Genomic DNA, 9,240 nt, shown 5'->3' on the forward strand with positions numbered 1-9,240 from the left:
CTTTATCAATAGTTGTGAGCATTTTGAGAAATGGGTAAAGGCACTGAGCCTGGCAGAGGGTGCTGTGGCTGATTTCAAGCAGCTGTTTCTCCTTGTTCTGACAATATTGTTGGTACCACAGGAAACTGGTCAAGTTCCCCCTTATTCACCTGATCCCATGTGAAGAGCAGAACTAAAAGCCCTTGTAGGCCACTGACACTACTGGTAGGGGAGTGGAAGAGACTGCTCCATGCAGTGTCACTTTGGTGGCCATGCTTGTTCCTGTTGTGAAAAGCTGTGTCAGCCCCCCACTTTTGCAGCCCCTTGGTTGCAGCATGTATGAGCATCAGAGGATGCTTGTCCTTTGCTGAAGCTTTCTCCTTTGCAGCCACTATCCCTGGTCCCATGGCTCAGCCCTTCTCCTTCAACTCTATGTTCCCGTAGCCTCCAGTTTCTGACCATGAAGATCATGGTATAACGTAATTCTCGTCAGCTGGGAGTGCCTTGAGCACTTGGTACGAGTCTGCAGGAAGAGGAATGTGAAGAGTCACTGACCTTTGAACATGCCTTAACTTAAGGGAAGTAAATCACAGCTCCTCACCTAGGCATTTTGCATTGAAGGGCTGCCATAAAGGTCGTAGAGCAGAGGGAGGGTGGATAGCCAAGGCTGTCAGGAACAGTGTTGTATCCAGCTAAGTCGGTCAGTCTGGCAGAGAGCTTGATCAGCCAGGGAATTAGTGGCAACAAGCATTACATGTTTATGATCTAGGAGTCAGGGCTGGGCATTTTGTCCTCTGACTGGAATAAGAGGGCATGTGGGGCTGCAGTGTTCCATTGAAAACGTGTATTTGTTGATAGCTTTCATTTCATCCCTTCCTGATGCTTTTACAAAGATGGTACATGAGAAGAGAACATCCTATAGAGAAGAAGAGAGAGGTGGCAAGGATGGTATGCTAGTATGTGAGCAGTGACCAATCCTTAGCTTGGAGAAGGAATGAAGGAAGGAGCAGTTTGTCCCCCTTTGGGTACCACACAGTTTTGCAGGTTTTTGTTCTCCTTCCTCTATTCTTTAGAAAAACCTGGATGAGGGGAGGTAAACAAGTTGAGAAAAGACATGGCTTAAAGGTTTGTTGTTATTGCTCTTTTATATATATCCAGCTTTCTACTTCCAGAGTGAGAAGAACTCTCCTTGAATAGGGACACCTCTCGAGGTTATTTCATGCCTGCGCAGAGATTCACCCAGTACGTGGTGCTGCCTTGCCGACAGATCCTTCATAAGAGTGATATAGGCTGGTTTAGCAATAGGGATCAGTAGGTTTTCCTCCTGTATTTTTCCAATGACAAGTGATTTATTGTTTTTTAAGCTATACTAGATTCACTAAGATTTGATCTTAGATTCATTATGCACCCCCCACTCTCTGTTTACCAAATAGTCAAGGATATCTAGCTATTTTGAATCTTGTTAAGTTGCTGTCTTCATTGTTCAAATTACCATATCTATTTATATCAATAAATATCTGCCTTCCTCTTATGAGTGGAAGCATGCAGTACTTTAGTCTCCATCTGCGACAAGTCAGTTCAATTCACTGATCCAACAGAAAAGTATCCCCCAGAAAATTGACTCATTTTCCTTCAGAGCAGTGAACAGAAATGGGAGGTGGTTGGGGGAAGGGGAAGGTGGTCATAGGCTAGATGTTAGAGGAAACTACCCTTCCTGTGAAGCAAATTGCTCTTGAATTACAAATACGGTATTTGAGGTGATGGGAGAACAGAGACAAGCAGCTACTATTCACGGGAAAATCACAAGCCTGGTGAAGATGCTGCGAGTCTGAGCAGTTGCTGTATCAGACATGGCCATAAGGGGGAAGTGTGTGCTCAGGCATTAGATGCCTTTCTCTGTGCCGGAGCAGTCCCAGCTTGGTTGGCTGTAGGCCCTGCCAGCAGCAGAGACCCTTCCTGGGTTCTACATCCTGTGTGGGGCTCAAAGTGGGGCCTCTGCTTCCAGAGAGGTACCCGAGGTCAGCTATAGGCAGGCATACAGGTAGTGATGATGGGAGTGGACAGAGAAAGGAGGTGCATGGGCATGGGAATTGTGTGCTTATCGCTTCTTGGAGAGAGGGGAGGATGTGCTGTGCAACCCTGACCGGTATTGGGAAAACTGGGGCCACCTTGTGCAGAGGTGCTGAGCAGCCAGGTAGGGAAATCTACTTCAGCCGTGTGCTCATACAAGTACATTAGATCACTCTTCCATTAGCTGGATCACACTCAGATTACGGCCTTCTGGCTTGAGGGTGTTCATGCTGGAATGCTTTTGGGAGGGGTAGGGAATCTCAAGAGAGACCTGAAGTAAGCAGGGGGAGCTTGAGAGGTTTACAAAGAAGAGGATAGATCCAGTAGGATACAGGCAGGTATCCCTGCCTGCTATCTAAGGAGACATTACCTGGGGCAGTTTTCTGAGCATTTTATAGGCTGCACGTATAGAGCACACAAGCTAAGTAGTGGCAAGTGGAATGTGATTGTTAGCAACCTCTTGGACCTTAGTGGCTGTCTCAAGATGAGCTACCTCATCATTTGCTAGGTGCCAGTCATTTGCTAAGTTCTGGTTAAAACTCACTGCAGCACAAGGCAGAAAAGGACACTGGTACTGTGTGATACAGGAACTTGGGGCTCCAGCAAGTTTGTGCCTGCTGGAGCCAGCAGGCCCTGTTAGCTGGAGCTGCCATGTATGTATGGCTGAGGAGTTTCCACTTGCTGCCTGAACTCACTGAGGGCTGGTCTGTGCCCACCACAGTGGCACTGCTCAAGCTCTAGCTATGCCAGCACCTTCTTGAAGAACTCGTGGAATATGTTTTGACAGTGGCATCTCTGGATAGGTCTCCAGGCTGTCTGGTGGTGGAAATGAAAGCTGAGTTTGAGCGGTTTGTTATGACACCTGACTGTTACCTGATACCTGTTGATACCTGACTGTTGCATTGTAGGGGGGTTAGGGATGCAGCTCACAGCTCCTATCTACTTTGTTCTTGCTGTGCTATGAAATCAGTTGCTGCTGTGCTTCTGCTTCCCTGCTGTCGACAGGGAGTTGAACTCTCCTCCGGGGACCCATGGGGTACTTTGAGGAGAAACAGGATTGATGTTGATTTCCTAAAGTTATCTGCCAAGAAATGTGAGCAACGTGCTCCAGTCAGGAGCACCATGTGACCTAACCACCAGCTTCCCTTGAGTTTTGTACTGCAGAGAGGCATATGGCCTTGTTATATGTTAAAAAGGCTTTGGGGTCTTTTTTCTCTCAGAGAGAAACAGAGGGACGTGAATGAAACAAAGCTCAATTTGTTCTGTGCTCATGCCATGGAATCGGGACAAAATGCATTCAAGAATAAAATGCATGAGATCTATAGGCAGGTGCTGTGTCAAGGCTGAGGGAGACAAAGAGTGTGCAACTTTTGGTGGCTGGCAGAGTGTGCATTGATTTTGTGCTTATAAAGCATCTCGTAGCTGTAGGAGCAGAGACTGTAAGGCTGTCTGGTTCTCTAGAGACATAGGGCGCATAAGTGGGAGAGAGCTGAGAGAAGGTGTATTGCTCAGCAAGTGTGTGTCCTGTGCATCATATATGGAGGGTAGTGGAGATGTTACAATATATCTGTGCCCTCCCTGTGTGGGGTGGCTATGGGCAGGGAGGCTGTGCTGGTTTGGTTACAGGTGCAGTCTGCTGCCTGTGCTATGCACAGGGCAGATGTGCAGGAATGGCTGCATGTAAGGACACAAGCGGTTGCTTTGCAGTTAAATGAGGCACAGCATTACCATGGCGACCACACTCTCCTCTCCTTTCCATGCCAGATGCCAGGCTCCCAGGCAGAAATGTTTGCATGTTGTTCTGGAAAGCCCGGACCCACTCTTGCTCTTACAAGAATGTCTGAGGACTGTGTTGCCCCCTCTCTGGACTGGGGGAGTGGTGAACATGGGGATGTAGTAAAAGAGTGCCACTATTTTGGCACCTCCCACACCAGTGGCTGGTGCAGTACAGAAACAGAAGGACTGTGTTTTGAACTGCCGTGATACATCATCATCCACACTGTGTCCTTGGGAGCAGTGAAGTGAGCCAGGTGGCAGTTGTTAGGTACATGGTGTGTACGTGCAGAGAGCTGTCTGTTGGAGGACCTTGCACCCATACTGCAAGAGATGTGCTCTAGGGAGCATCACAGTGAACAGCTTCAACTGAGCAGCAATAGGAGCTTGGAGCTCACCAGTGGTAGGTACTGGAAGACTCTAAGGTAGACATAAGGTAACTGTGCACCAGAAGATAATGCTTCCTTGCATCTACTGTATTCACATTTGCTGTCATGCCCATACAGACCATGTTCTCTGTTCTTACTGAGTTAGATGAGACCATGTCCTGTGCTACAGCCCCTGGCAAAGAAAGTGAATAGGGAATAGACGTGCTAAGATGCATTCCTCAGAAACCTTATTCCTTTCTTCTTCAGAGAACTTAACTCTTCCATCAGCTCTCTAAGTTTAGTACTCGCAGGTCTGTGAGGCCATGTAAATCAACTCCCTCCTGTGCTCTCAGTTAAAGATTTGAGGAACAGGATGCTTTGTGATCTGTGGAGGGAAATAAAATGAAGGAAGTAAGGCTTTGTAGCCTAAAATGTCTGGAAATGAATGGGCTGGGGAGGAGCACTGATGCATCTTTTACAGACCCATATGCAAATGTTGGAAAGAACAAAGCAAGTAGGTGGTCCCTCCAATCTGTAGGTTGAAGTGCCACAGGAGGCCAGAGAGGTGCTGTAGACCATCGCATTCCTTCTGTTGCACTGTAAGATGGCAGACATGCAGAACACGGCTAGAGGCAACACTTCAGTGCTCTTCCTCACAGATGTGCCTGTTGTAGCACATGCCATTGAGTGTTCACCTTTTCCCTTTAGGTTTTTTTGTTTCAAGCACAGAAAAGCATGCCAGACTCAGATAAACAGGTATTGTCATCTTGTAGAGGTCTGGCAGAAGAACAGATAGCTGCACTTCTGCGAGGTGAAGCAATTTCTCTACTCAGCAGAGACTTGCTAATTCACACAGTCATGAGGTCTCATTAGAAACATATTTTTAAATGAAAAAAGCAAGGAAATAATGCAAAATAGATTTGAGTATATTCCAGGCAATAGCTAAATTTTTCATAGTGAAAACCAGTAATAGATCAGTCTGTGTGCTATGAACATCTCATCACAAAAATATATCATGGGAAGCTTCTGCTATCTATTCTTGCCTTAGCACTGACCTTGGCTATTAAATCTCAACTAAGCAACTCCGACTAATATTTTCTTTCTCTCTCTCCTTTTTTCTCTGCTGCAGAAAATAATATCCAATGATAACAACACTGAGTACCTGCACACTTAATTGAAGGATAGGATGCAGCATTTCTTGGTAGGCTGCATGTCACCTGAAAAAATAGCATTCCCTGTGTGAATTCCAGGAAAAGAAGGCATTAGAGATCTGCAGAGCCAGGGATTGCGACCTTCAGCATTAAGCAGCCTCCGTTGTTCCCTAAAAAGCATGCAGTGATCACTGCAGCTACAGGGAAGAGGTAAGTAGGCCATAGGGATCAGGAACATGCCATATCTTCACTTCTTATGTTTGCTCACCTGGAGTCCTTCTTTCCTTTAACTTCTCTCCTATTGTTTTGTCCTAGGAGAAGAATTGACAGTGAATTAGACAATGGTAGTGATAAGACTATACAAGACTTGCCATGCTGCATAAAAATCCTGTGATGATGAGGGAGATATCTGCAGACTGATTTCACTTTTGGCTCAGGTAAATGTTGAAGCGTCAAAGCATTGTGCCAAATCCAGATTTCTCCTAGAGCACAATGACAGCCAGGAAGGGCTTAGAAACATCTGTCCTACACTTCAGTTTGATGTCCAGAAGCAGCTGTCAAAGGCAGGAGCAGCCACAGATACAGTTGTTGGAAAGGTGTGCTTCTGCCATTCTCAAGTGAGGACAGGGTATTAGGAGAGGATGAGGAGTTCTCACTGCCAGCTAATTATGCGTCTTATCTACTGCTGGGATTCAGGCAGGGAACAGGTGACATGGCAGAATCTTGGCTACAAAGATGGAGGACATGGGAAAATAACAGATTTTCTTGCACTGCTTGGAGGAGAATGAGAGGAAAAAAATGGCTTATGAACAGGGATGTACTCCTACAAAATGCCAGCTCCTGTGGGGGGAGCGAGAGAAATACCATGTTGTCACCAGAATTGGGATGAGGATTTTGTAGAGCAATGTTAGTGTGAAGAGTGGAAGAGATGTCTCCTGCACGGTGGAACAAACTTCTTGCTTTCAGAGGACCTCCAAGGTGTTTTCAGCCATCTGGGCTGAAAATAGAGCCTTATTTACATACAGCATTCAGCTGTATTTAGAATGGCTACATATTGTTTGCAATAGTGCGGTTAAAATCTTCCTGATTCTATGCCACAAACACCTGATAATCAGCATTTTTATGAAGTCAGGTTTCACCACAGCAATGAGAAAATCAGACAAACCAGTTATTAGAAGGTTAGTGCTGTTTGCAAGGTCTGTCCATGTGCTAGCTGTATTTGACAAAATGTCAGGCTAACATCTAATTTCATTCTTAAAGGAATGCTGTCTGAAAAGCCAAAGGAAAAAGGGCCAGTATATATGAAAGTGTGCTGAGTAGAGTGGCTCTACCCACACTTGATTTCAGTAACTGCAACGAAGTAAGACAATGCCAGGTCTCTCTTCTAGAAAAGCTGGGACGTACTATGCAACAACTGTGAGTGAGAAGGGTGTTAGATCTTGCAGCTTGTCCTGTGTTCAGCATAAGACTGTTGCATTTTCTCTGCCTACTTGGCTATGAACAGTGACATTTTTTCTTCTTAGAAGAAATTATTTCCAAATATTTTGTTGATACTATTACTGCTAAGAGTTTCTTGACACTCAGGTTTCCATCATCTCAAGATTTGTCTAAGGAGCCATCCCCTTATGAACAGGCAAGTCTTTCCAAAATTTAAATTCTGTTTGAAAACAAAGCTAATGTTAAAGTTTCAGCAACAACCAGCACTGCTGCCTGGACTGATTGTTTTTATGCAAGAACAGCAGTTGAAAGATGAGTCTCCTTTCCAATCTGTGTGCTCTCCCCTGGCCTCCTCCATCATTTCAAAATCAATAGCTGTTTCTGATTGCACCCCTCCCCTCCAGACCCTGCTCTTTGCTACCTCATTTTGGTTTTAATTTACCAGTGCAAAATTGCAGTCATTTTTCCCCCATCCTAATTAAGAAACCTATCCATTAAGGAGAATGAAAACAAAAACAAAACCTTCTTATCTAAGCCCTTAGCACAGAACAGAGACAGAAATGATTGGTGAGAAGATCAGCTCTAGAAAACCGAGCTCTTTATTGATTCTTCTGGCCTTTCTCAGTAAATACAGAATGAGTTTTAAATTCACCTCGAAGGAAGCTAAAAGCCAGTGTAAAGTGCTGACTTCCCAACATGAAAGAATAAAGAAATAGTGTGTCTTCTCACCTGACTCACTTTTTATTCTGTTTGTATGGTTTCAACAGAAACATTTGGAGAATGTTTCATTGTACCTTGCTTTAATTCTATTTCAGTTTTAGCACATTTTGCTATAAATTGGCCTTGCTCTTGACTTTCCAAAGAGTAATAGTCTTGACCTAACTTTTGGAAGAGCCTTGAGATCTGCACGTGAAAGTGATTAGAAAAGCTGTGTTGTGAGCAAATGTCCTCCTTTGGCTCAGCCAACAGCACTGAGCACTTGAATTAATAAGTATCAAGTGATCGTGAAGGAGGGCTCTACCATTCAGTTCATTTCACACTAGTGCTAATCCAAAGAAACCCCCAGGTAGTATACAGGGAACAGTCCACTGCACATGGGAATTTTTGCAGAAGATGCTTGTCAGCAACATAGGAACATAGCAACGCAGGAAAAAGTCAGAGATGGAATGGAAATGAGATAGGAAATGCCTAAACAGGGTTAAAACTTTCACTGTCCAGAGGAGTAATCATATTCTCTATTCTGAAGAGAGGGAAAGCTACTGCAGACTTCTACACTTCATCCCTTCTGTCCTTCTCCTTGTAGTAGTGGAAGCAGTAGATATTTTCTGTGGTGCCTATCTGAGCACAAACCCTTGGCTGTGAATGAATGTCAGATCTGGCTCCTTGCTATCCTCTAAATACCACCTTGAGGAGATGTACATTTAGCTCGTTAATTCCTTCAGAGTCTCTGTGCATAGTCAGAGCCACCTAAGATGGGTCTTACACTTAAAATAGCAAGAACTGAATGGAGATGGAGCTAACTGGGCTAGAATTACTCTGATACTTCAGATTGTTCCTCTGTCCACTGGGATCCCAAAAGCAAAACACTCTAGGATCCAGTGGATTTAAGTGAATCTAGCGGGTTTGGTAACTAGGATTCAGTGGTTCATTTGTTGTTGGCACCTTTTTTGTAACAGAAACCAGCACTACCACCTGAAACTGCCTGCGACAACGTACTAAGGCTTCCCTTCCGTCCGCACCTCCGCGTGCAGGGGCATACGGGACACATACACGGTATGTAGCGCCGAAATGCCAATTTAATGCTGCGCAACAAGGCTACTTATACCTGTACACGTGACCGCCCCGTATACCCGTGACCCCCCCGGATCCTCCCCAGGTGCTCACAGGCACCACCCATCCCATTTAATCCTGCACTGTGCTGCTACGTGGGTATTTCCTACCGACTAGCTTCTTGCCTGCCTACCAGCTTCTCCTATATACTAGCTCAGCAGAGCATAAACAGCAGAGGTGAGGTCCATTTTACTCCTTAGGTCCATCTTTTATCTGCAGGAATATCTGATGTGGAACACTGAGGGGAAAAAAACGTCAACAAGCTCTCAAAGGAAAAATATCTGAGAGCAGAATCTTTAAGGCAGCAGGCACAAGTCTATGGACAGCTTTGCCAGTAAGTTACTGCCTGGTTGCCAAGAAGGGGACATGCAGTAAATCTGTCTTGGGCACTATTGTGCAGCCCAGTTTATAATAGTGAATTTCTCTAGCACAGTACTCTCAAGAGGACTGAAATGCTAAGTTTGTACAGGCAGTTTCCTCTTCTACTTTCAATATCCATCCCACTGTACACTGATTCTGATTTAACTGGAGATTTTATTTTTCCTTTACTGTAGAATATTTATAAAAATATCAGTAGTTGTTTAAATTCTTTTGGACAAATAGTTTATAGATGGATCACACAGTAAACAGAG

Source organism: Numida meleagris, chromosome 6, assembly GCF_002078875.1.
Source record: "Numida meleagris isolate 19003 breed g44 Domestic line chromosome 6, NumMel1.0, whole genome shotgun sequence".
Lineage (NCBI taxonomy): Eukaryota > Metazoa > Chordata > Aves > Galliformes > Numididae > Numida > Numida meleagris.